The sequence below is a fragment of the Triticum urartu genome, chromosome 4A (assembly GCF_056163025.1).
Source record: "Triticum urartu cultivar PI428250 chromosome 4A, HENAU_Tu73, whole genome shotgun sequence".
In the NCBI taxonomy this organism is placed as follows: Eukaryota; Viridiplantae; Streptophyta; class Magnoliopsida; order Poales; family Poaceae; genus Triticum; species Triticum urartu.
Genome location: NC_141876.1, coordinates 397458120 through 397485983, shown reverse-complemented (window position 1 = coordinate 397485983; position 27864 = coordinate 397458120). Strand labels below are relative to the sequence as shown.

At 54.1% G+C, this 27864-nt stretch overlaps 1 long non-coding RNA gene across 14 annotated transcripts; it reads right to left on the bottom strand.

The window, feature by feature from the left end:
• Window positions 1-218: 218 nt before the first annotated feature.
• Window positions 219-6371, bottom strand: LOC125551768 (uncharacterized). Of its 14 annotated transcripts, none has more exons than XR_007303127.2 (7): window positions 5802-6371; window positions 5683-5708; window positions 5481-5616; window positions 4957-5070; window positions 2987-4860; window positions 2578-2730; window positions 219-2023 (listed from the first exon to the last, which is right to left on the bottom strand). It is a non-coding gene; the product is annotated as an uncharacterized LOC125551768 (long non-coding RNA). The 14 variants fall into 14 exon arrangements; XR_007303135.2 differs by having other exon boundaries at window positions 5481-5608; XR_007303133.2 differs by lacking the exon at window positions 5683-5708 and having other exon boundaries at window positions 219-1323; window positions 1884-2023.
• Between the last annotated feature and the right edge of the window lie 21493 nt (window positions 6372-27864).

Sequence of the window (27864 nt, the reverse complement as noted above, 5' to 3'; positions counted from 1 at the left end):
CATTCAATTAGTAATGGGTATAATACAGTGTAGGAAACATGGAATTCTACCTATAGCTAGACCCGATCAATAAGCAATATAGATTTGCCCCAATGGCAGTGTTAACATGAAAATAACGGAAGGTGAGATAAAAGCTACGTGGTAGGACTGTAAAGAGTGGCTGCAAGTCAGCGTCTCTAGTATTCAGTCACAAAGACATTCAACTCCAGCCAGAGCAATTCACAACCATGCTTCCTTCTCAGTAGCACAATAGCTGAAAAATGTAACTTTCTTAATAACTGTACATCAATACCGCAAATACACACTTACTGTGATAGATTCCAAACTTAGTACAAATTCCCCTCTCCAGTTCATCTTGAAATTAAGAGTTTAGAAGAAAGTAAGATTTCCATTTGTGCTATACCAATCAGGATGCATTTACTGTTGAAAACTATATATATAGATGATCATGCGGCCAGAGCTAGCGCTCAGCAACAATAGTCCAGTTCTCTTTTGTCCACCACTTTCTCAAACTTAGGATGAATTGCTCGTTCCTATCTCTATGCCGTTACAAATGAGCAGACGGCATTTAGCACGGAAGGCTGAAATTTCTAGGCATCAATCTTGTGAACAGATGAGTTATGAAGCAAAAGATACATACTGCAGAGTAAAACTACATGAGAAATGATTAGTGGAAAACAATATAATTTGTTTATTGTAAGAAATGAAAACACCGGAGAACCAATATACTTCTTATAGTAATAATTCATATCCAAAAAGTAATCGATTATGGGAGCATCTAACGCTGATTTAAGCAGACATTTCATAAAAACATGTCAAAGAATTATCACTTATATCCAACTAATTACTAAAACGGGATTTACTGTCAGTATACATCTATATTCAGTTAGAAATTATGGAGATCCAAGGAGAATTATCTAGGTTGTATGACATGAGTGCATAAATCTTACAAAGGCTAATCAATCATCAGATACCTTAACGTCTCAAAAAGCTTAATCCTTAGAATATTTCCATATCTAGAATGAAACTAATCACATCATGTAATTACTAAAACAGGTACAAAATACAGTCAAGTCGATTTTTCATTTTTACAGAACAATTGGTGAGCATGACATTGAGCTATCGTATCACTAAAATGTAGCAGCCAATGGGACCAGCAGAAACCTATACATCTAGAAGAAAATAGTATCCAAAATTGTACCATTGAAGGGAACTGATACTCAGACCAAGATAAAGTCTGCTTCACGGCCACACACACACATTCAGTTACAATCAGCTTAGTCGACCTGTGAGAGGAGCCTGTGTGTACATATTGGACACTACCTGGATACATATAGATTGTTGTGATGGAAGTCTCGGGCTCGTAATGTGGAGATGGATGACTCAAGCAGAGCGACAACATGTGTACACATAGAAAATAATATAGTGGTTACTTATCAAACTCAGTTATTGTCTCAACTGGAAACATGCAAGCGGAATTCCGAGAAGAGATAATGTCGCAATCATCCAAATATGCGATTAAAATAGTGATATGAAATTGAAGGATTTCTATTAACTTGCAAAATCAGAATAGTATTGTCAAAGTGCAACATTATTTCAATTTACTAAAAACTCAAAAATGCTTGATCGTTAAGAACTTCTTTGGAAGTCAAGTTAAAAGTCCAGGTGGATTAATATTCTTAGGATAACTGGCCAAGTATATGTGCTATATTGAGTCTTCAGTTTAGGTTTTGTATATATAGATTCCTAGCCAAAAATTACAGCCTATACTAATACTGTAATACATGACTGGATATCAAGATCATCAGGATAAATAGTTTCCTTATAGAATCACGTATGGTTGTGCAGCTAATTAAACATGTAGATAAATATAAAGGATATACCTTCTTTTCATCTGACAATCTCCCATAATCAACCACACTTGTAATATCTTGAAAGGAGTTTGTGCCTGTAATTGGGAGGGTCTTGTGAAATGTTTAATCTAGTTATCCTTGCCTTCCTCTGTAGATAACCAGGTGCAGTACTGATCAAACAAAAAAAATATTCACAAGAAATGAAAAGAGGGTGCAACATTGCAAATAAAAAATAGACCTGACGCATGAAAATGCAGCTCCATTTGGAATCTGCTCTCTAGTCAAGTATTTTCTTAAGCAAATAGGCACATAGCAAAAAAACAAACCAGACTCCCGCCTCCATATATGCTTCACAGATAGTTGTTTACCAATTCTAGTTCTGCTTGAAACATCAAGCATAATTGGCTACTGATTCATTTCTAAAACAGAAGTGCACCCAAAAATAACTATTTGAAATTACAAATAGGGATAGGGCAATAGATGACCTCTTAATTCCATAGGAATCACAAAATCCCAAAAAACGGTACAATTATCATTTTATAAATGTTCGCACCTTAAAGTTAACAATCTCCTCAAATTAGCATACAGGGCTAACATAAACTTAAGCAAGACTGTTCAAATGATCATGGTACATGGTGGAATTATCATAATTGATATTTGGCTGGAAGTGGGCTACGTTCTACAGATATTCTGAAGCTCATTTTCAGTAGTCAGATAAATCGACCTGCTACAGCCGCCTCCAGCCGCCCACCAACACCCACGACAGGCCACCATGGACGACGCGCACCTGATTCCACCAGGAAGCCAATCCTGTACCATCGCTAGTGTATGCGCCCCTGAAGTGCACAGTGAGGCAGATCTTCCCTTCGTGGTATATCTGCATCAATATCCCATCCACAACAAGAATCACTGCCAAGAATGATTATCACTCGACAACACTATTTTCAACAAGTGTCATGGTGGCAATTCACAGAACAGTCCAACATAAATAAAGAAGCCGCAACCATATCGGGAACATTTACACGATCAGCGCGACATACAGATATTTAAAAGATCACCAAGGCAGACAGCATGACACAGAAGATACTGAAAGTAAAACACACACACATGTAGTAGAAAGGAAAGAAGAAAACCTTGATGAGTCGAACGACGCAGCTACAGCAGAGCTCGTGCAACCTGCGAAAATACACAAAAAACAACCAATCAGAGCACAACGACACACAGGCATGCAATGAACACTCGCCGGTCACAGAAGCAACAGAACAGCCTATTTCATCTCTACTTCTGCTCATCTCCATTTATTAAGACACGACAACATATGTATATATATGATGTGCGCCCAACTCTATCTTGAGCATTGCCCGCTGCTGAACCTGCAAATGAAAAAACTGACAAATGTTCTTATTCTTGTTCTGCCTTATGCAACTTCTACATAATGTGAATAGGAGTAAGCAAGCGTCGTATCCAGAAAATTTTTGACCATTAGTAACTTCTACATATTGCATCATATTCTGTATGTAATGTCAAAGTATCGACATCAAGATTACATGACAGGAAGTGGGAATTGAAGTGGCCAACTAACCAAGCCTAGGTGAAAGGAAATCTTGAATCTGTCCATTCATGTCTGATACAAAGAATTGATCATAGCATTGTAATTCACACAAAGGTAGCTATTTTTGTTTTTCTTATATAAATCCAAGAAATACCACTAATATAATTTATCAAACTGCGATACCGACAAATTGAGTTCCATTGCCCTTCGGTGTTTAGCAGTTGCCTTTTAACGGGATTGTAGATAGCCTCAAAAAATGGCATATCACTTTTCACTTACTTTCTAAGTGTCAATGCAGAACTTTGTGTGACACAAACCCTAACTTTTCCGACATGCAACGCTCCCCAGGAACATGGGAGGTCAATGGGTTCGTGTGTGTTGAAATAGACCTAGTCCCAGAGTATCACTCATCAGAACAACCGTCCAAGGCACAGATCATCCAACATCGGCAATAAAATTGAGCAGGTTACAACAGAGGTTAGGGTAGGCTCTAAGGGCAACTCCAACGGTGACACCGACTTTTTCAGCTTTGTTTAGTCCCACAAGCCAAGGCTGTCTTGATTGCTCAAGACATGATTGTTTCAGCCAGTCGTCATCGTCATCGCCCCTCTTTTTGGTCCAAAAATGAGGTTGCCTCTGCACACCAAGCAACATGACCATGATACATCCAGCCATCAAGCTCAGGAGCTGCTCATACCTGGAGTCAACCGACCAAACCCCCACGATGCGGACAGCGCGTCAGACAAACACCATACGGTTCCCAGCCAACGCCACACCCGAATCCAAGGCAACAGAACGGCGGTCGCTGGCAGCGGTGCGGAACTGACATCCCGTGGCTGGGGCTTGCATTGGATGCCCCATAATTAAGCATAAGTTTGTTTCAACAATTCAAAAGATGCAAGATTCACTGTACACAATAATGACAGGGAGTGTGAAAATTTCAGCAGTGAATGCAATAAGTTAAGAGACGATTTTAAGTATCATGATTGACTTGAGCATTCAAAACATTGAGATCAATCTGGGAATAACCAATCAAGTAAGAATGCAAAGCACAGATCAAGATCACATAGCAAATGAATGAATGGCGTGTAACATAGCTAAGTAGGTAACGAAAGCATAAATTTCGTACTTCAAAAGTTCAATATCAGACAATTTCCAATTAGTCTTGTTCAAGGATGACAGACTGCAGACATGAAGGTTTGCTACATCCTCCAAAGGCTACTTGGTTTATAGAAATGATGTGGGTAAAACAAGACTATTTTCAGACAACAATTGGAGGAGATGAACAAAAGGATCTCAAATAAAAATTCAAGAATTCGATAGTAAACCAGAGATTTATAATGATATTGGTATGTCTCACTAAACCATGTGGTATGTGATAACATGCTCTAAAAGTGATCGTATACCTGATAACATGTTAATAAAGGTACGTCAAAAAAGGCCAATAGGTAGCTGCTGCAAACCAGTAGAAACACATATGAGAAAATGAATGTAGCCCATGTACAGACTACAGACCCAGCAATCTTGAAAAACATAAAGATTTGCATGTACCTGGCCATGTGAGTGAAGAAATAGTTCGTCATCTTCCGACAAAATGCACCAATTCTTTGTACATCAACAAGGCTGCCTGAATCTCGGATTTGTAGGAAATGTATTGTTTGATATCTAAGAGAGAGAATGCAAACCAGATCCTCGTATAAGTAAGCACCAATACTATGAGCCAAATTGATAAAATCATTGCATAAAGCATTCTCGTCTAGTATTGCACCATCTTCTAGCCTAATAACACAAATACAGATGTGCTGATCCACCGAAATGTAGGAAGCATGGTTACAGAATAAATTGATAAAATCATTGCAGAAAGCATTCTCGTCTAGCATTGCACCACCTTCTAGCCTAATAACACAAATATATTGCAGAAAGCATTCTCGTCAAGTATTGCACCATCTTCTAGCCTAATAACACAAATACGGATGTGCTAATCCACCAAAATGTAGGAAGCATGGTTACATAATATATTTAGTTTGAGTTAAAAGCTGCATTCTTCCTAAATCAGGATAAATAGATAATTGTACCTCACAAGAAGGAAAGTTATTTTCTGAATTGATGGTACCCCGTGGCTTGACCGCTGCTCCCAAAGCAATGTCCATGGACCTGACTGCTGCTCCTGTCGTGTGTGCAGGCTGCAACACTAACCGCCGGCCTGCATAGCTTCATGAACAGAGCATCAAGGAATCAGTATACCTACATGGAATCACACAAGAAGAAATAACTCACCCATGTACATTTGCTTCACACAATCGCTGCAAATTGAAGGAACACAAACAACAGAGGAAGATATGAGGAGAGGAAGAGGATGAGCAAAAGGGGATCTGGAGATTGTAGGAGAAACCAACCACGAGTCTTGTCAGCTAGACTCGGCTTCGAGTTCGGCCGAGGGCCAACGTCCCGGCCGCCGCCCCATACGCCAGTCGAGCGAGCACCGGTGGCGAGGTCACAGGAGTCGCGATTAGAAGAGAGGAGATGAAAGCCCCACCGTTCTCCCCCCGCTGCTCCTTGCGCCCCACGCCGGCCTCTTCTCCATCCATCAATGTGTACGACGCCTAGAGCTCGGGCCTCGCTGCTCCATCCGCCGGCCTCGATGCTCCCCCCACCGTCGGCCTCCCGGCCATCCCCGGCTCCTCCACCCCACCGAGAAGACCCGGCCTCCCTCCCCAACCCTAGGTCGTAGGTGGAGAAAAGCTGTGGGGTGAGCCGGTCCTCGGCTTCGAACGGAGACGAGGGAGGAGGGATGGCAGGCGTCGGCGGGGCTCCCATGGTGACGCGGGGAGAGAGATGGAGGAGGCAGGAGAGGGTGTGGGGATCGAGGGGAAAGAGGCTAGGGTTTGTCTGGCGGCTCATGTGGGAGCGGGACGAGTCGAGGACAGGATTGCCTGCGAGGCGCGCAGAGCGTATTGGCCCAAACCTTTTCCACGCGGTGATAACGAACCCAGCCAACGAGCTTTCAACATGAGCCCACTCGTCATTTCCCAGTGAAAAACGATTGTGAGGTGAAAACTGATTTAATCGCCGTGAAGATCCAACAGCTCAGGCGTGTCCGAGAGCCAGATCCGACGGTCTACGAAGGCCCAATCGGGGGAGCCTTCTGAAGGGGTGTCGGTGTCAATACCGGCGGATCTCGAATAGGGGGTCCCGAACTGTGCGTCTAGCCCGGATGGTAACAGGGGGCAGGGGACACGATGTTTTATCCAGATTCGGGCCCTCTTGATGAAGGTAAATCTCGGAGTAAATAACCATAGGTAACCTAGCCGACACTCCTGGCCCTTTTGAAAAAATTACGAGCCGATCCGGCCCTCAAGAATCCAAGATGCGGGGCCGCCTTCCCCTTGCCGGCTGTCCCATGGCCGTCTATCGGAAGGCGGCCCGACTTCAGCCCTTATGAAGAAAGCCGCAGAAGGGCCGGCTCCGAGAAGCCGGCCGCGAGAAGGCCGACTCCAAGAAGCCGGCTCCCATAAAGCGGTCAAGATCGTACCCTCGAAGTCTGCATCCACATAACGGCGATGTGACGGGGCGTGGCTACAGTGAAGCCTGCCACCCCCTAATCCCGGAGCACGCCTGGCGCAGTGCGCCGTACGGGTGGCCATGACCCATCCGGCGCGGCACTGTTGCCACGTTGACCCTAATGCCATCCACGACGGGCTGCCAGGGCGGCCCATGGGCGGTGGGCCCCTTCGGGCAGAGAGACACCCGAAGGCGGCCAGGCCTCCCCCAGTCGGCCCAAGATAGAGCCGGCTCCCCACAGCCGGCTTGCCACCTACCTCGAAAGAGACGCCCCATTAAGGAGACAAGACACGGTGAGGCTACAGCGATCACCCGCCGGACGGCGGCACTGTAGCCACGCCCACCTCGGCGAAGCCCTCGTCACCAAGATTGAGCAATAGTAACCAGCCCCCGACAAGGCCCTGTACAATGAGGCCTGCCTGTCGACCAAGGAGCCAGCAGCCGGCGGGACCCACCAGCCGGCGGGCCCCAGCAGTCAGCGCAGAAGCCGGTGAGTGTAGACACAGACGGCTGGGCCCCACGCCCAGCCGGATTACCATTGTACCCCCGGGGGTAGGCCTATATAAACCCCCCGGGACACCCATGCAAAGGGTTGATCCCTGCTAGTCTTAGACACCATATAGGGAGGAGAAGAGAGCGAGTCGTGCCCTTCTTCTTCCTCTCGCCGAACAGCTCAAGGAGCATCGTGTAGCTACTTGTTCATCTAGTGATCATGCGAAGACCCCACAGAGCAGGAGTAGGGGTGTTATCTCCACGGAGAGCCCCGAAGCTGGGTAAGATTCGCCGGCGTGCATGTCTTCGCCTCATCCCGTTTCCAGGCATCGGCGACGTCTTACTGGCTCCCACAATGATAAGCCACCCGTTGGCATATGTCGCACCTACCACCCGACATTTGGCGCCCACCGTGGGGCCAGGTGCACCGTCGTCCGGAGACCTGTTCTGGACGGGAACCCTCTTCCTCCCCCGCGAGCGTAGCCAGCCCGGCACGCCCGATGGCGCTTGCCACAACGCGCTGCAAGGCGTCACCAACGTCTGTGCGGCGAGCGGCCTCGCTGATCTCCTTGACAAGACCCTCATTTCCGACGAACTCGTCTCCGACGCGGGCACCGACCACCTCGTCAACCTCCTCGGCCAGCTCCACGTCTCCGGCGAGCCTGCTGTGGACTTGGAGTCGGTTGGCTCCACCGATCCGATGCCTGTCGACTCCGACACGGCCTCACTCGACACTTTCCCCACCGACGTCACGATCTACAACGACCCGCTTCCCCGGGCCGATGGCTACGACGCTGTCACCACCGAGGTGATGGTCATCGGCCACGGCGGCGCTTCTGACGAGAGCGCCCACGACGCCCCGCACGCGGCGGTCCACGACTTGTCCATCCCCCTCCCGGCCGATGCCGACACTGAAGCACTGGAGGCTCGCCGCCTCGCCCTCCTCACGGAGGGCCGGAAGTTGGTTTCCATGAGACGCCTCGCTGAGGCCCACCGACGCGAGGCCGACCGCGCTGCCTTTGGCACGCCGCCCCCAGGCGGGCCCAGCCGGGCCGGCGTTGTCAGACAGCGTGGCGCTGTCGTCGCCGATACGCTAGGAGTCGACCGCCCAGTCTACGCCACTCCGCTCGAGAACCTGCGCGCCGCCCAGGCGGCCGTAGACGAGCTAGATGGACTGGGGGGCGAAGAACTCCCCCACATGACCCGACGCATCCAGCAGCTAATCGATGCAGCCGCGCAGCGGCACGAAGCCGACGCCCGCGCGGAAAGCCCTCCCCCGCGCCAAGATCACGGCGCGACGTCCCGGACGCCGACTACGGGTAAAACCCGCGCGTAGCACGAGAAAGAGCCGGCTGCCAGCCGAAACCGAACCCGAATCTCCATCGAGCGAGACGCAGAAGGCCACCCCCGGGCCGTGGAGTGGCGGGGCAACCCGCCTCCGCCTCGGCCCCATGGAGAGAGATATCCCACCCCACCGCCTGTTGCGCATTCGACTCTCAGCGGACGGCTAGGTCGCCGTGAAGGAGTCGGCGAGAACGACACCCGCCATCGGATCGACCGCCTGGCGCGATCCCTGGCGCTGGAAGAAGAAGACGATGTCGGCCCGCCTTGCTTTGGCCCCCGCATCCGCGACGAGCCTTTCCCCAAAGGGTTCTCGCTCCCAAGAGACACGCCCAAGTACAACGGCTCCGTGAAGCCGGAAGATTGGTTGATCGACTACTCCATGGCGGTTAGCATAGCCAACGGCAACAGGCGCGTTGCCGTGAAGTACGTGCCCCTCATGCTGCAGGGCACGGCGCGGACCTGGCTCAACAGCCTCAAGCCATACAGCATCAACAGCTGGCTAGACTTCACAGAAGCCTTCGTCCGCAACTTCACCAGCACCTACAAGTGGGCTCCCAAGCCCAGATAGCTCTCCTTGTGCGTACAAGGCCCCGCCGAGTCCACTCGCGACTACCTCACGCGTTGGGCCGAGCTCCGCAACTCTTGCGAAGGGGTGCACGAGGTGCAAGCCATAGAATACTTCACTGTCGGGTGCCGAGAAGGCACCCTCCTCAAGCACAAACTCCTCTGCGACGAGCCGACTACCCTCGACGAGCTTCTGGTCATAGCGGACAAGTACGCCACCGCTGACTCCTCAATGAAGACCGAACTCTGGGTAGACGCGTCCGGGAAGGTACTCAACCCGGCGCCCAAGACGCCGGCTGGGGACTCCAGCTGACGCCCACACCAGAACGACCACAAGCACAAGGGCCCCGTGCCGCCCTCCACCAGTCGGCAGGTGGCCACAATCGAAGACGAGCAGCCCGAAGGGCGGCCCGCACCCAAGAAGCAGAGGGGCGGCAAGCCGGCTTGGCAGCCGGCCTTCTCCTACGAGCAGACTCTCGACGCCCCGTGCAAATTCCACAGCGGCGCGAAGCCGTCCAACCACACGACCCGGAAGTGCCACTAGCTCACCCGAATCTCCAAAGGCGAAGGGCTCGCGCCGCCTCCGCCTGCCGGTCCGCCGCCCCCGGCTCCGCAGCCACCGACCGCTCGGCCCGCAGTCGGAGCCGTGCACGATGAGTTCCCCAACGAGCATGCCGCCTATGTCATCTTTACAAGCCAGCCCAAAGACCGACGCAGCAAACGCCGAGAGCACCAAGAAGTCAGCATGGTCGCTGCCAACCCCGCCGAGCACATGCACTGGTCAGAAAAACCTATCAACTGGAGCCGGGCGGACCACCCAGAGGTGATGCTGTCTCCCGGCTCTTATGCGTTGGTTTTGGATGCCACCCTTGCAATGGATAGACGCGCCGCCCGTTTCTCCCGCGTGCTGATAGACGGCGGGAGCAGCATCAACATCCTGTACCGTGACACCCTGGAGAAGCTGAATGTAAAGACGAAGCAACTCATGCCTACCCGGACTGTGTACCATGGCCGGCAAACAGTCGGCCTTGTCCCTCGATCCCAAGGAGCATGATGCTCAAGGATCTTTCCAGTCGGCCAAGGAGACGAAGAAGATACCTCTTGACCCCGAGCATCCAGAGAGGTTTGCCGTCATTGGGGAAAACCTAAACAGCAAATAGGAAGGCGAGCTCGCTGATTTCCTCCATGAGAATCGGGACATCTTTGCATGGTCCCCCAAGGACATGCCGGGTGTTCCAAAGGAATTCGCCGAGCACAAACTACACGTCCGAGAAGACGCAAAACCAGTCAAACAACCCCTCCGCCGACTGTCGGAGGAGAAGAGAAGGATTGTGGGAGAGGAGATAGCCCGGCTTCTGGCAGCCGGCTTCATTATGGAAGTTTTCTTTCCAGAGTGGCTCGCCAACCCGGTCCTCGTGCTAAAGAAGAACAACAAGTGGCGCATGTGCATAGACTACACGAGCCTCAACAAGGCCTGCCCCAAAGATTCCTTTGCCCTGCCAAGGATTGACCAAGTGATAGACTCCATGGCCGGATGCGAGCTGTTGAGTTTCTTGGATGCTTACTCAGGATACCACCAGATAAAGTTAGATCTGGCAGACCGCCTGAAGACCGCCTTCATCACGCCATTCGGAGCCTTCTGCTACCTGACTATGACATTCGGCTTGAGAAATGCCGGTGCCACTTTCCAGCGTTGCATGTAGAAGTGCCTCCTTAAGCAGCTCGGCAGAAATGCCCACGTCTACGTAGACGACATTGTGGTGAAGACGGAGAAGCGCGGCACCTTGTTGGAAGACCTCAAGGAAACATTTGAGAACCTACGCCGGTTCCAAATCAAGATCAACCCCGAGAAATGCGTGTTCGGAGTGCCAGCCGGCCAGCTCCTAGGCTTCCTGGTTTCCGAACGCGGCATCGAATGCAACCCAGTAAAGATCAAGGCCATTGAGAGAATGGCGATTCCCACCAAGCTTCGAGACGTCCAGAAGTTTACCGGATGCTTGGCCTCCCTGAACCGCTTCATCAGCCGGCTCGGAGAGAAAGCTCTTCCCCTCTACCGCCTCATGAAGAAGACCAACCACTTCGAGTGGAATGACCAAGCCGACCAAGCTTTTCACGAGCTGAAGAAGATGTTGGCCACGCCGCCTGTCCTGGTGGCGCCGACTGAGAAAGAGCCCATGCTCCTCTACATTGCCGCAATCAGCCGGGTGGTCAGCACCGTCATCGTAGTCCAACGCCCAAAAGAGGGCCGAGCCCAGCCGGTCGAGAGGCCGGTGTACTATTTGAGCGAGGTGTTGTCTACCTCGAAGCAGAACTACCCGCACTACCAGAAGATGTGCTACGGCGTGTACTTCGCCGCCAAGAAGCTGAAGCCCTACTTCCAAGAGCATCCCATCACAGTCGTATGCACCGCCCCGCTGGCCGAGATCATAGGCAGCCGGGATGCATCCGGCCGGGTGGCGAAATGGGCCATTGAGTTGGCCCCCTACACGATCTTCTACCAGCCTCGCACCGCCATCAAGTCCCAAGCATTGGCCGACTTCCTCGTCGACTGGGCCGAGACCCAGTACCTACCGCCAGCTCCCGACTCCACTCATTGGCGCATGCACTTCGATGGGTCCAAGATGCGCACCGGCTTGGGAGCCGGCGTCATCCTCACCTCTCCCAAAGGCGACAAGCTCAGATACACGCTGCAAATTCACTTTGCCGCCTCCAACAACGTGGCCGAGTACGAGGCGCTCATACACGGGCTCCGGCTTGCCAAAGAACTCGGCATTCGTCGGATCCTATGTTATGGCGACTCAGACTTGGTGGTCCAGCAATCATCCGGCGACTGGGATGCCAAGGACGCAAATATGGCAAGCTGCCGCTTCCTCGTTCAGCAGATCAGTGGGTATTTTGAAGGATGCGAGTTCCTCCACGTACCGCGAGCCGACAACGAGCCAGCTGATGCCCTGGCTCGAATAGGCTCCACTCGGCAAGCAATACCAACCGGTGTCTCTCTACAACGCCTCCTCAAGCCGTCTATCAAGCCGTCTCCAGAGTCCGATTCCATCTTTGTGCCGCCTGACCTTGACGCGGCCGGCTTGAAGAACCAAGCAGGTGACCCGGGGACTTCGATAGTCGGCCAGGGGACATCAGCAGGCGGCTCGGGGACTTCCGTAGTTACGCCCGACCCGGGGACTGCCACACCCGGCTCGGGGACTGTGGTAGTCGGCCCGGAGACTACTCCAACACAATAGGCGGCGGCCGACTCCAGCATTTCACCGCCCAGCCCGCCCGCCCTGGTCGCAGTAGCCGTGTTGGCAATAGAAGAAGTCGCAGCTCCATCTTGGGCTCAATCCATCCTCAACTTCCTAATAAACCAAGATCTGCCGGCTGACGAAACAGAGGCAAGACAAGTCCAACGCCGAGCCGGAGCATACACAATCGTCAACAGAGAACTCGTCAAGCGCAGTGTCACTGGAGTCCTCCAGCGATGCGTCGAGCAAGAGAAGGGCATTGCAATCCTCAGAGACATCCACCAAGGAGAATGCGGCCACCATGCGGCCTCAAGATCACTCGTCGCCAAAGCCTTCCGCCATGGTTTCTTTTGGCCGACTACTTTGGATGATGCCAAGGGGTTAGTTAAACATTGCAAAGGATGCCAACTCTTCAGCTCAAAGCAACACATGCCGGCTTCAGCACTCAAGACCATTCCCCTCACTTGGCCCTTCGCCGTTTGGGGACTGGACATGGTGGTCCCATTCAAGACGGCGCACGGCGGCATGACACATCTGCTTGTCACCGTGGACAAATTCACCAAATGGATTGAGGCAAAGCCGATCAATAAGCTGAATGGGCCGACTGCCGTGACATTTATCGCAGATATAACAACTCGGTACGGTGTGCCACACAGCATCATCACCGACAATGGCACGAATTTTGCCAAGGGAGCCTTGGCACGTTTCTGTGTGACGCAAGGCATCCGGTTGGACCTAGCATCCGTTGCCCACCCGCAGTCAAACGGCCAAGTCGAGCGAGCCAACGGCCTCATCCTTTTCGGCATCAAGCCCCGACTGGTCGTACCACTGGAGCGTTCAGCCGACTGTTGGCTCGATGAGCTGCCGGCCGTCCTCTGGAGTCTGCGCACTACACCAAACAAGTCAACCGGCTTCACTCCTTTCTTCCTCGTGTATGGTGCCGAGGCTGTCATCCCAACTGACATCGAGTTCGACTTGCCTTGGGTAACCATGTACACGGAAGCGGAGGCCAAGGAAGCACGGGAAGACGACGTCGACCTGCTGGAAGAAGGTCGGCTGTTAGCCCTCAGCCGGTCCGCCATCTATCAGCAGGGCCTGCGCCGCTACCACAGCCGGAAGGTCAAGCCAAGATCCTTCCAAGAGGGCGATCTTGTGCTCCGGCTGATCCAGCGAACAGCCGGCCAGCACAAGCTCTCGGCCCCTTGGGAGGGCCCCTTCGTCATCAGCAGAGCCTTAGGCAACGACTCCTACTACCTGATCGACGCGCAGAAGCCGAAGGCACGAAAGAGAGACGACTCCGGCAAGGAGTCAGAACGACCATGGAACGCTAACCTCCTCCGAAGATTTTACAGTTGAAATGCAGTATGTATCACGCTAACTTTTGTACTAAGTACGAGACAATAGGCCCCCCGAGGAGAGCTCGGGGACTGCCATCTTTTATCTATGGATGAAGAGTATCATGCTTATGACCTTGTCATTAGATTTACTTTTTCTGTCCGGCATCGGGTTCGACTAGTCGGCCCGGGGACTGGCCGCCTGGAGTTATATTAGAAGTCCTACCCGCAGTCAGACAAGTAGTGTGCCGGCTCCCAAGCCTTCTCTTGCCAAAAGTCGTAGATCGAAGAACCGGCTGTCCGGCTGGCAAGAGTTAAAGGCAGGAAAGGACGCTCACACGAAAAACGGCTAGGGACTAACGGACTAATATAGCAAAAGCCGGTTTTTCTCCCACCACCGACCGACTACCAGAGTAGCCGGCCGGCCTCCATTCACCTCGCTTCAATCTAAGAAAGCTCGAGTACTTGCCTTCCCAAAAGGGGAAGGCGGCAAAGGAAACAACCTAAGGATAAAAAGCATACACGAATGGAAACCAAACACACAATAATATTTACATAAAAGACCTTCAAAAGGCCAGCATTCAACATAGTTCGAATACACCCCCAGTGGGTGGAACTGCGCAAGTTTAATAAAATTGTTCAAAAGGCAACAAGCAGGAAAAAACAAGGACGGCAGATTAAGCCAAGGGAGCGACTGGCGAGTCGGGCAGGTCGGTGGAGACGGCAGTGCCGGCTGGAGGAGTGGCCGGCTGGCGAACCTCGGCATGATCACCGCCTCCCGCAGAGGGCGCGCTAGCACGCGCCTCGTTGCCGGAGGCACGATCAGGCTGAGGCTGGCTGGCCGTTTCACCGGTCGGCTCAACGTCTTCGCCTCCCTCTCCTTCGTCGTCTTCGCCTTCATCGCTAGAGGCGATCTCCTCTGCCGAGTCTTCACCCGCTGCCGGGTCCAGCCCGAACCACTCCTCCGGTTGGGCAACGCCGTCGTCATTAATTTCAGGAGCGAAGACGCTGATGTCAGTACACTCGGCGATCGTCGAAGCGCGCTGAGCGATAGCCGACCGCACCTCCTCCATCTCTTCGTCGGCCTCCAGCCGCCAGGTGTGCAGCTGGTCCAGGTTCAGCCCCGGATACCAGGCTCGGACGAACTCCAGCGCCCGCCCAGCTCCAAGCCGGGCTGCCGATGCCTTCCAGGCCTCGAAGCGGCCAACCGCAATCTCCAGCCAGTCGGCAGTCCGACTCGGGGTGCGGGGAATCGTCTCGCTTGGCCAGAGGGCGGCCAACACCTGCACCCCGGCACGCTGGAGGCGGCGGAGCATACGGTGAGCCGGTTGCAGCCGGGCTTGGACCACCAAGAGCTGCTCCTCAAGCGTCCGGCTCGCGTCCGGCGCGATTTCAACCCCCGCCTGCCGGCGCGCCTCGCGATGGGCCTCGATGGATTGGGTGGCGAAGACGGAGTAGCCGGGAAAGTAGTCTGCACAGAGAACAAAAAGCAGCACAAGTCAGAACACAAATCAGGGATCAAGGGGCAAGCAGGGAGTGAAGAAGGCGGCTTATCATCGATCAGATCCTCGATACGACTGAAGCCCTCGCTCAGCGCCTGCTTCGCTTCAGCCCAGCCCGCCGCTTTGGTCTCGAACTCGGCCTTCAGGGCGTCCTCGCTGTCCTGCGCCTTCTTCAGGGCCGCCTTGTGGCTCTCCTTCTGGTCGGCCAACTTCTTGGCCAGACGGTCACGCTCCAGGACCAAGGCGTTGTACTCAGCTTCCTTGGCGCGAAGGGCGGCCTGGGCCCCGCTGAGCTGCCCCCTCAAGTCAGCATTGGCTCCTGCAAGCATGAAGACAAAGGAAAAAATTAATAAGGAAGAAGTCGTCAAGGAAGATCCGACCCGGCTGCTTAGCAGTCGGCCCGAATCTCGGGGACTACACCCAGTGGGTGTGCTGACGCGCCCCCACAGGAGATGAACGAGACAAACACGCACTCCGGCTGATGGTCAGGTCCTCGGTTCTCCGGCCCAGCTCCTGAGCCTGGGAGTTGAAGGCGGTTGCGCGGAGGTTATGATACTCCTGGAAGATTATACGGGAGGCGAGGATAAGTTAAGTTGTCAGAACCTAGTAAGTTCCAAGCCGCCTGCGCAGCAGTCGACTCGGAACTCGGGGACTACACCCAGTGGGTGCGCTGACGCGCCCCCACGGAAGAAGTCAAAAGAGCAAAATAACCAAGGCCAGAAGACTCACCCGGATGACGGCCCGCGTCGCGAGGAACTCTTGGGTGTATCGCTGCAGCGAGGCGGCCTAAGCTTGAAGCCGGTTCCGGACCTCCTGGGCCACCGCGTCCAGCTCGCCCGTCCCTCCGCTGGGAGTCCACTCGGACATGCTGGCCCTGGCCGCCTCCAGGGCCTCCCCCGTCTGGCTAGCGCCCGCTGCTCGGTGCGGTTCCGGCATGGAGGCGCCACCCCCTGCGCGCCGGCGTAATGCCGGCTGCACCTCGAGGCCGGCCCCTGCCTCCGGCTCGCCCCCGGACGGCTGCTCTAGCGCCGCAGCTGATTGGCCGCTTTGGCCCGCTCCAGTCGGCGCCGTCTGCGGCGCCCCCTCCACGAAGATCACGTGGTCCTCCCTCCTCTCCATCACCGGCGGGCCTTGGTCGACCTCCTCCGACGGGGGCACGGGAATGTCGGGGGCCACGGCGCGGAGGGGAACGACGAGCAGCGGAGGCTGGTTGTGCGAGGCCTCCGCCTCCGTCTCCGCGGCTGCCGCCTCCGCCCGGGCCTTGGCCGTCGCGTCGGCCTGCTCCTTCGTCGCCTGGGCGGTCCTTCGCTCCGTCGCCTCCCGCTCCTCCCGCGCCTCCCGTGCGTTCCGCTCCGTGGCCTCCCTAAGGTCGGCGCGGGGATCCACGCGGCGGGAGCCTGAGGACCCTCCAGTCGGACCGACTACGGAGCCGCCAGGACCTCGCTCAAGGGAAGCGGCGCCCTGTCCGGCAAGCAAAGAAAGGTTTAGAAGAGCTTCGGTCGAAAAAGACAACAAAAAAAAATATATGCAAGACATTCGACGACTTACGCCGAGATCGCCTGCGGTTGTTTCACCGCCTTGCGGAAGCGGGCCTGCGCGGCCGCCTCATCCCGCTTGGTCGCCGCCGTGGAAGCCTTGGATTTCTTCGGCCGGCTGCCGAAGAAGGTCGACGCGGCCCGGCGCTTCTGCGCGCCTCCGCGGGCAGCCGGCACGGCAGATGGGCCCGCGCCTTGATGATCAAGCGTCGGCTGGCGGTGCGGGGCGGCTTCGACCTCGTCGTCGTCCGGCCAGTCCTCGAAGCCGGCTCCGGACCCCGCGCCTCTGGCCTCGTCGCCTTCCCCCACGATGGCGTCTTCCATGGCGGCCGCTCCCAGGTTCGGATCGTCGGTGTCGTCCACCGTGCGGTCGGGGAGGAGTTGGCGCTCTACCCCCGCGGCCCTGGCTGTCGGCGGAAGAAGAGGGTTCTGCTAAAGGCAAACCAATTGATCAAGGGTCGGCTATCATGAGGCCGGCTACAAAAAGGAAGAAAAATAAGAAAAACTTACGGCAGGCGGAGGGTTGGCGCGGGAATACGGCTCCTTGCCGTATCGCCAATCCTCGGCGAGCTTGCAGTTGGAGATGTAGTTCACCATGTAAGACACCTCTGCACGAGGCATCTCCCTGGTGCTCAGTCGGCATGGGTCGAAGCGGCCGCTCATCTGGCAAATCATGTGAGGCCGGCCTTGGAGCGGGAGTACCCGACGCTCCACGAAGGCGGCCACCAAGTCGGCACCAGTCAGGCCCTCTGACTGGATCATCACCCGAAGCCGGGAGACGGCTGCGTTCCCGACCTGGGACAATGACCTGGCCCGGTAGCTCCACGAAGGTTGCCTCCCAGCCGGCGGGCCGGCTACATAAGTCGGCAGGTTGACGTAGTCGCCTTGCTGGGCGACGTTCTTCACGTAAAAGTAGGACTTCTGCCAGAGCTTCACCGACTGGATCAGCGGGATGGACGGGAACGGATTGTTCTCGCTCGCCCGCCTCATGGCAATGAAGGCTCCACAGGGGGCGGGCACGCCCGCGACAACGGTGCCGAGCTTGCTTTGGAAGAATTCCCCCCAGAGCTCGAGCGTGGGGAGAACCCCAAGAAAGCCCTCGCACAGGGTGACGAAAGCCGACAGCAGCATCACCGTGTTGGGCGTGAGGTGATGCGGCTGGAGGTGGTAGAATTCAAGGAAGGCTCGAAGGAATCCGCTCGCCGGGAGGCCGAAGCCGCGCAGGCAGTGCGAGCGGAAGATCACCCGCTCGCCCTCCTCTGGTGCCGGCGAAATCTCCCTCACCGACGCTTGACGAACCCGCACGAAGTTCTCGCCCGGCAGGCGCCGCGTCCGGCGGAGGAACTCGACGTGGTCCTCGTGGACGTTGGAGCCATCCCACGAGCTCGACAGCGCCATGGGAGCGATGCGGCGGGGAGCAAGACGAAGCGACGTCGGAATGGCGCGACAATGGGTTGCTGCGGCGGCGAAGAGAAGAAGAAGGAAGGAGAGAAGGGGCGGAGCGAGGGAGAGCGTGCGAGCCTCTGCCGCTCCCCCTCCTCCTCCTACTTATAGACCCGCGCGGCGGAGCCGAGGAGGCGTGGCGTGGGGGAACGTGGGGATCAACTGCGCCCACTCCCCCACGTCCCGCGATTATTGTGCCCTGATGGCACAATAAAACCGCCGCGGGAAGGCGAGCAGTCCATGTGGGCCGCAGAAGATCCGCGCTCGGGCCGAGGCCTACGAGTGGCAGGCCCGGGCCTGCGGCGGCGTCCCGTCGTACGCGTGCGTTGGCAGGATTTCCTTGCCACGTGGCCCGCGGAATGGCGCGCGGTCAGCTCGCAGGGCGACCCGCGTTCCCGCTTATGAGAAACGGAGCTTTCCGAAGACGACGCGCACAAGAAAAGCCGGTCCCCCGGGATAGGAAGCTGGCCTAGATTCTCGTCCCTTTGTCAGCCTCGAAGCTCGATCAGCTTCGGAGACTACTGTCAGAGTAAATAACCACGGGTAGCCTAGCCGGCACCCCTGGCCCTTCTGAAAAAATTACGAGCCGATTCGGCCCTCAAGAATCCAAGATGCGGGGCCGCCTTCCCCTTGCCGGCTGTCCCCATGGCCGACTATCGGAAGGCGGCCCGACTTCAGCCCTCATGAAGAAAGCCGCGGGAGGGCCGGCTCCGAGAAGCCGGCCGCGAGAAGGCCGACTCCAAGAAGCCGGCTCCCATAAAGCGGTCAAGATCGTACCCTCGAAGTCTGCATCCACATAACGGTGATGTGACGGGGCGTGGCTACAGTGAAGCCTGCCACCCCCGAATCCCGGAGCACGCCTGGCGCAGTGCGCCGTATGGGTGGCCATGACCCGTCCAGCGCGGCACTGTTGCCACGTTGACCCTAATGTCATCCACGACGGGCTGCCAGCGCGGCCCATGGGCGGTGGGCCCCTTCGGGCAGAGAGACACCCGAAGGCGGCCAGGCCTCCCCCAGTCGGCCCAAGATAGAGCCGGCTCCCCACAGCCGGCTTGCCACCTACCTCGAAGGAGACGCCCCATTAAGGAGACAAGACACGGTGAGGCTACAACGATCACCCGCCGGACGGCGACACTGTAGCCACGCCCATCTCGGCGAAGCCCTCGTCACCAAGATTGAGCAACAGTAACCAGCCCTGGACAGTGGGGCCTGCCTGTCGACCAAGGAGCCGGCAGCCGGCGGGACCCACCAGCCGGCGGGCCCCAGCAGTCGGCGCAGAAGTCGGCGAGTGTAGACACAGACGGCTGGGCCCCACGCCCAGCCGGATTACCATTGTACCCCCGGGGGGTAGGCCTATATAAACCCCCCGGGACACCCATGCAAAGGGTTGATCCCTGCTAGTCTTAGACACCACATAGGGAGGAGAAGAGAGCGAACCGTGCCCTTCTTCTTCCTCTCGCCGAACAGCTCAAGGAGCATCGTGTAGCTACTTGTTCATCTAGTGATCATGCGGAGACCCCGCAGAGCAGCAGTAGGGGTGTTATCTCCACGGAGAGCCCCGAAGCTGGGTAAGATTCGCCGGCGTGCATGTCTTCGCCTCATCCCGTTTCCAGGCACCGGCGAGTCTTACTGGCTCCCACAATGATAAGCCACCCGTTGGCATATGTCGCACCTACCACCCGACATAAAACCTACGTCCTGCTTGATTAATATTGATGATATGGGTGTTACAAGAGTAGATCTACCACGAGATCAGAGAGGCTAAACCCTAGAAGCTAGCCTATGGTATGATTGTATGTTGTGATTGTTTTTTTATGGAGTAAAACCCTTCGGTTTATATAGACACCGGAGAGGGTTAGGGTTACACAGGGTTGGTTACAACAGAGGAGATATCCATATCCGTATTGCCTAGCTTGCCTTCCACGCCAAGTAGAGTCACATCCGGACACGAGACGAAGTATTCAATCTTGTATCTTCATAGTCTAACAGTCCGGCCAATGGAGATAGTCCGGCTGTCCGGAGACCCCCTAATCCAGGACTCCCTCAGTAGCCCCTGAACCAGACTTCAATGACGATGAATCCGGTGCGCAGTATTGTCTTCGGCATTGCAAGGCGGGTTCCTTCTCCGAATACATGACAGAAGAATTTGAATACGAGGATAGTGTCCGACCTTGTAAAATAAGTTTCGCATTCCACCGTAGAGAGAATAATATTTTCGCAAATCTAATGTAATGCCCCAAGACCGATGTGCCAGGTGTCCGCCAGTTATTTGTTGTTGTTGCCTTGTCATTGCTTGCGTGTCATGCATTGCATATCATGTCATCATGTGCATTTCATTTGCATACGTGTTCGTCTCTTGCATCCGAGCATTTTCCCCATTGTCCGTTTTGCATTCCGGCGCTTCTATCTCCTCCGGTGGTCATTTCTATCTTTCTTTCATGTGTGGGGATTAAACATTCCCGGATTGGACCGAGACTTGCCATGCGGCCTTGGTTTACTACCCGTAGACCGCCTGTCAAGTTTCGTGCCATTTGGACTTCGTTTGATACTCCAACGGTTAACCAAGGAACCGAAAAGGCCTCGTGTGTGTTGCAGCCCAACACCCCTCCAAAGTGGCCCAAAACCCACCTAAACCTCCTCCATCATCTAGAGCGTTCGATCACGATCGCGTGGCCGAAAACCGCACCTCATTTGGACTCTCCTAGCTCCCTCTACCTATAAAAGAGCACCCCTCCCCGAAATTCCGGACCATTTCGCGGATGAACCCTAACTTCGTCCTCTCCGCGTAGCCGGACACTTCTTCCACCGACGGACATGTCCAGTCGCCACCTCACTTCATCCAATCAGGGCGCGCCACGTCGCCACGCCGCCCCTCTCCTCCAACCAGGCCACGCCACGTGTCCGCCGCCGTGGCCCGCGGAGCCCATCCGGGGTCCGCGCGGGCCCAGATTCGCGCCGCCGCCTGGGGAGCCACCCCGCCGCCCGGCTCCCTCTGCCTCGCCGCATCGCTTCCTCAGTGCCGCCGCCCGGAGATGCTCGCCGCCCGAGCCGGCCGGAGCAGTTCGCCGCGCCACCGCGACCCTTCGCCACCGCGCCTCACCTCGCCGCCACCGGCCCTCTCCGCCACCAACCGCCGGCCCCGCGTCTGCCGGAGCTCCGCCCCGCGCCACCCTGCGCGCCGCGCCCCGGCCTCTCGCGGCATCCGCCTCTCGTCGGCGTCGAGCTCGCTGGAGCCCCGCTCTGGTCGGATCCGAGGAGGGTGGATGAGATCCACCCATCCCTCCAACCAAACGGCGTCCTCCGTCCCGGATCCGCGCCGTCCCGCACCACCTCATCCCACGTTGACTTTTCCCGCGGGGTAAAATTCCATCAAGTCCTCGAGATTTCCATGTTTCATATGCCCATATTCATCACGTCGTAACTCCGCATCTGTAACTCCTATTTGAGCATATAGCATATCAAAATGTTCGTCTCAGAGAGTACATCATTTCATCTCATTGCAGCATTTTCATTTGAGTTCATCTTGATGCCCGAAATGCTATTGGAAGAATGCTATTTGGGATAATTGTCAGATCTGCTGCTCCAGTTAGATATTTGTCATTTTTGCCATGATTATTGTGTGCATGATATGCCCCTGAGCTCTACATGAGTTTTGTTATATGTTTTGCCATCTATCCAGAGGTGCAACCCATGTATTTTTGTGATGTGTGTGGTGACTAGCACAAGCTTGCAAAGTGGTGCATTCGTTAATGCTGATTTCAGGGACTTAGCATTTCCACTAAGTCCTTGATCTGTTTATCTCAATATGCCATATGTTCTTGTTGTTTCCAAGTGATCCGTGCCTCTTTTGAGGATGATCAGTAAGGATGTTTTGTTAATCTTGTAGTGCTCTATCCATCCATGTCTTTGTTTGCAATTATGGAGCACCCTAGCTTGAGTCAATCGAGCTCTACTTTTGTCATTTCGTGAGTCTGGGCAGATTGTCTACTTGTTAGCAATTTTGCCGAGGATGTTGTAGTTGATCCGTGCATGCTATGTTATTGTTCTTGCCATGTCTAGCTTGTATTTTGTGTATTCTTGATGGGTGTATGCTTAGATTATCATGTTTTGCTATGTGGTGAGTGCATCGAGCTCGTAAACATGCCTACTTGATATCTGTTTCAGCATGCTCCAGTTTTCACTAAGTCTGAGAACTGATTATGTTTTTGCCATGTTCACATGCTTGCAAATGTATTTTCTGACCCCTTTTGGCTCAAGGTCCCTAAGGGACTTTTGTTAAAATCTTTGAGTAGCTCCATGCCATGATTTACTTTGCCATGTTCAGGTCCTGTAGCATATTGTTTTCATGCTCCAAAGAGTGCTATCTGATCTGAAATTCCAGACAAGTGTTAATTTCACTATGTCTGAAATCTGTTTACCAAATGCATTTTTGCCATGCTTGTTTGAACCTGTTAATGGATGAATTGGCCGTAGCTCAGTGTTCATCTTTTGTTAAGCATCATGAATGGATCCCTGCCATATATTTTGTTGCCATGTTTGAGTGTTGTAGCCTAATTATCTTGTTGCATTTAGATGGCTACGTGCTGTATATCGCAGACCGGTGCCATATTTGAATTGCTTGCCATTTCCAAACCATACCTCCGATTCCGGCGTTCTTTATATCATTTTCAAGAGATTTCATCTCACCTTTCCAGTGGCACACTTGGATTTCCAAGTTGAGGCCAGGTTCAATCATTCCTTGTCAAATCATGCATATGCATCGCATACCGCATTCCGCATATCATACCATGTTCACGTGTTGGTTGTTTACTATGTTGTGTGCTTCTTTCCGGTGTTTGCTTCTTCGGGTTGGTTCTGGTAACGTCGTGTTTGTGAGGACCCGCTCGTCTTCGTCCGTTTGTCTTCTTCATGGACTCGTTCTTCTTCCTTGCGAGATTTCAGGCAAGATGATCATACCCTCGAAATCACTACTATCTTTGCTTTGCTAGATGCTCGCTCTTTTGCTATGCCTATGCTAAGATGCCTACCACTTGCTTATCATGCCTCCCAAATTGCCATGTCAAACCTCTAACCCACCTTGTCCTAGCAAACCGTTGTTTGGCTATGTTACCGCGTTGCTCAGCCCCTCTTATAGCGTTGTTAGTTGCAGGTGAAGATTGAAGTTTGTTCCTTGTTGGAACATGGAGTTGTTGTTCCTTGTTGGAACATGTTTACTTGTTGGGTTATCACACTATATCTTATTTAATTAATGCATCTATATACTTGGTAAAGGGTGGAAGGCTCGGCCTTATGCCTGGTGTTTTGTTCCACTCTTGCCGTCCTAGTTTCCGTCATATCGGTGTTATGTTCCCGGATTTTGCGTTCCTTACACGGTTGGGTAATAATGGGAACCCCTTGACAGTTCGCCTTGAATAAAACTCTTCCAGCAATGCCCAACATTGGTTTTACCATTCGCCGCCTAGCCTTTTCTTTTCCCTTGGGAGTTGCGCTCCTGAGGGTCATCATTATTTTACCCCCCCGGGCCAGTGCTCCTATGAGTGTTGGTCCAACTTGTCAGCTGCCGGTGGCCACCAGGGGCAACTCTGGGCTGGCCTACCCGTACCTAAGACAATCTGAGTGTGCCCTGAGAAAGAGATATGTGCAGCTCCTATTGGGATTTGTAGGCACATTTGGGCGGTGTTGCTGGATTTGTTTTAACTTGTCGAAGTGTCTTGTTGTACCGGGATATCGAGTCTGATCGGAATGTCTCGGGAGGAGGTCTATTCCTTCGTTGACCGTGAGAGCTTGTCATGGGCTAAGTTGGGACTCCCCTGCAGGGATTTGAACTTTCGAAAGTCGTGCCCGCGGTTATGGGCAGAAGGGAATTTGTTAATGTCCGGTTGTAGATAACTTGAACCTTAATTTAATTAAAATGAATCAACGGTGTGAGTTACCGTGATGGTCTCTTCTCGGCGGAGTCCGGGAAGTGAACACGGTGTTGGAGTAATGCTTGCGCAGGTTGCTCTCTAGTTTCTCGCTCGCGCTTTGCCTCCTCTTCTCGCTCTTTTTTGCGAACAGGTTAGCCACCATATATGCTAGTCGCTTGCTGCAGCTCCACATATTTACCTTGCCTTACCCATAAGCTTAAATAGTCTTGATCGCGTGGGTGCAAGATTGCTGAGTCCCCGTGGCTCACAGATACTTCCAAAACCAGCTTGCAGGTGCCGATGAGTCCGTGCAGACGACGCAACCAAGCTCAAGGAGGAGCTCGATGAAGATCTTGTCCTTTGTGTTGTTTCGTTCTAGTTGATCAGTAGTGGAGCCCATTTGGGGTCGATCGGGGACCTTGTCGCATTTGGGGTTCTTCTTTTGTTTTGGTTCCGTAGTCGGACCTTGATTGTATCTGTTTGATGTAATGCTTTATTCATGTAATTGTGTGAAGTGGCGATTGTAAGCCAACCATGTATCCCTTTTTTTTCCCTTATGTATTACGTGGGTTGTGTGAAGATCACCTCACTTGCGACATTGCTTTCAATGCGGTTATGCCTCTAAGTCATGCTTCGACACGTGGGAGATATAGCCGCATCGAGGGCGTTACATCTAATTTGCTGGCTTGTTTTGGCAGCATGACGTTATGTCATGGCCCGGTGATTATTCGAACCGTTTCTTTTAACCAGCCCCGCACATAACGCGAGGCAGTTTTTCAACACGTCTTGTCAAAGCAGAGATCGTGTCCCCTTATTACGGGATTCTCATCAATACGGGCGTTGGTAACCCAACCGCGCCATCAATTGCGGCGCTTGGGGGATAAGCGAGTTTTACCAGGCAAGTGGGGACGCTTAGTTTCGTCCGCCCATATAAAGGGATAAGGACCCACCTTTCTATCCACGCCTTCTTCCTCCTTTGCTCATCCGTTTTCGCACACTCGAGCTCTAGCGCCCAAGTCCGCACTTTCCACCTCGACCTTCTCCAATCATGTCCGGAGCAAGAGGCAAGTGGATGGTCTCCTCCGTCACGGAGGGAGACATCAAGAAACTAAGGAGAGCCGGATATCTGCCCGACGACATCGCGCACCGACTCCCAGATGAGGGGCAGCTCATCCCCACCCCCAGGCCCCATGAGAGGGTAGTATTCCTCACCCATTTCCTCCATGGACTGGGATTCCCTCTCCATCCATTCGTCCGGGGGCTCATGTTCTATTACGGCCTGGATTTCCACGATCTGGCCCCGAACTTCGTCCTCAACATCTCGGCGTTTATCGTCGTGTGCGAGGCCTTCCTCCGCATCAAGCCCCACTTTGGCTTATGGCTGAAGACCTTCAATGTCAAGCCGAAGGGGGTGGGCGGCCGCTAGACGGAGTGCGGAGGCGCCATGGTGGGCAAGATGCCCAACATAACATGGCTCGAGGGCTCCTTTGTGGAAACCATAAAGGGGTGGCAATTGGGGTGGTTCTATATCACCGAGCCGCGCGACCCCGCATGGGTAGCGGCCCCCGAGTTCCGATCTGGCATCCCCATGTGGCTCACCTCCTGAAAAGAGAAGGGCCTGTCCTGGGGTAATTCGAAAGAGCTGACCGGACTCTAAACATGTATTCAAAACATGGTGGACAAGAAGCTCAAGCTTGTCAACATAGTCCAGGTTATGCTCATCCGCCGGATACTCCCGTGCCAACAACGGGAGTTCACCTTGTGGGAGTTCAATCCGGCGCAGCACCGAACTCTGAACAGGCTCTTCGACATGACTCATGAAGTCGCCTGGAGGGTGCTGTTCAAAAGTGCCGAGGTCCCTCCCCCCATTACTGAGGATCGCGGATTCAGCGCGAAGCGCCAAGCCAGTGCGGTAAGCTGCTTTACCTTTCACAGGATACTTATTTTTTATATAGATTGACTCTATGCGGGATCTAAACTCCCGTACCCTTGATAGGACTGGCAGAAGATGGTCGGACAGATCGACTGTCCGGCTCCTTTGCCCGAAGGCCCCGCAAACGCTCTTCTGGCGAAGATGCTGACTCCGGCCCCTTATAAGGTGCCGGAGAAGACCAAGAAGGTCAAGGGAGCTCGAAAGAGTTCCCGACGCCAGGCGTCGTCGGACTCATCGTCCGATGACTCTGCGGCACACTCTTCCCCCGAAGACGAGGAAGAAGAAGAAGATGCTCCCCCACCGACTGGGGGAGACGGAAAAAGGAAGGCCGCCCCAACTGGGGGGCCGAAGGGTCCAAGAAGGGAAGGACTCTCCTTCTGGACAGCTCCACCGCCGACGACGAAGGCGACGACGAGTGGTTGCCCAAGGCCAAGCCCCTGGGGAGATCGTAAGTATTCAGATACCAAAGTAACCCATAAGATTCCTTGGTCGCACTGCTTTCCCTAATCGTCGAACATAATTATGCAGGCCGCCACGAGCCAATATCGAGGTATCATCAGACGGCTCCCTGGGCTCGTTGGACATGGATAGCTATCCAGTCCCGACCGCCACCTCCCCTCATCCTGCCGACGACGCCGAGGTGTTGTCTCAAGAGGCACCGGATCGAGGGGAGACAGTCCCGGAGGCGCCTCAAGGCGACCTTCCGGACTCCGGAAGCCGAGGGGACGGCGCCCCCGAGAGCTCCGAGTTCGGCCCTTAGCCGAACATCGTGCCGGACCCTCCAGCGGTTCCGGGCTCGGGCAGGCGATTTCCTTCTAAGAGGGGCCAGACGCCTGTGCCGGTGACCTCTGTCCATCCAGAGGCACCGGACAATCTGCTGGAAGCGCTTCGCAGTGCTTCCATCGACGAGGAGCACCGCACTATCATGAGTGCGGTGATCCAGAAGGTTCAGTCCGCCAAGAGCGGATTGACTGAAGCCTGTGCCAGCCTTTTAACACGCTTTGAGGTAAGTGTTTTAAAATGTAGTAGAAATATTACCGCATAGACAGTAGCCCCTGATGCTTTGTTCGGTGTTCACAAAGAAAAGCCGAACAGAGGATCAAATAATATCGCAGGAGTCTAATATAAGTATGTCAATATGCATATGCAGGCTTCGCTGCTGGCGTCCTCCGCACTAACTGCGGAGGTCGCCGTACTGAAGCAGGACCTCAAGGGGTCCAAGAAGGAGCTCGGCCTTGCCAAGAGGCAGCTCGAGGAGAACAAGGGTAAGTAATACCCCGTCTATAGATACGTATAAAAAAGGACGCGATTGCAAAATGACAGGATCATTGTATGTTTGCCAGGGGCCACGACTGAGGTGGCGACCCTGAAGCAAGCGCTGACCAAGGCCAAAGATACAGCGGCCAAGGAGCGCACCGAGCGAGAGAAGCACGAGGCTCGGGTGGGCGAGGTGCAGCAAGAGCTCCAGGCTCTCGTTACGAAGCACGAGGCGTTGGAGCTTCACTTGAAGACGCGAGAGTCTGAGCTTGCCGCGACCCGTGAGAGCGCAAAGAGTGCCAAGGCCGAAGCCCAGAAGGCCCTCCAAGAGATCGACGTGATGAAGAAG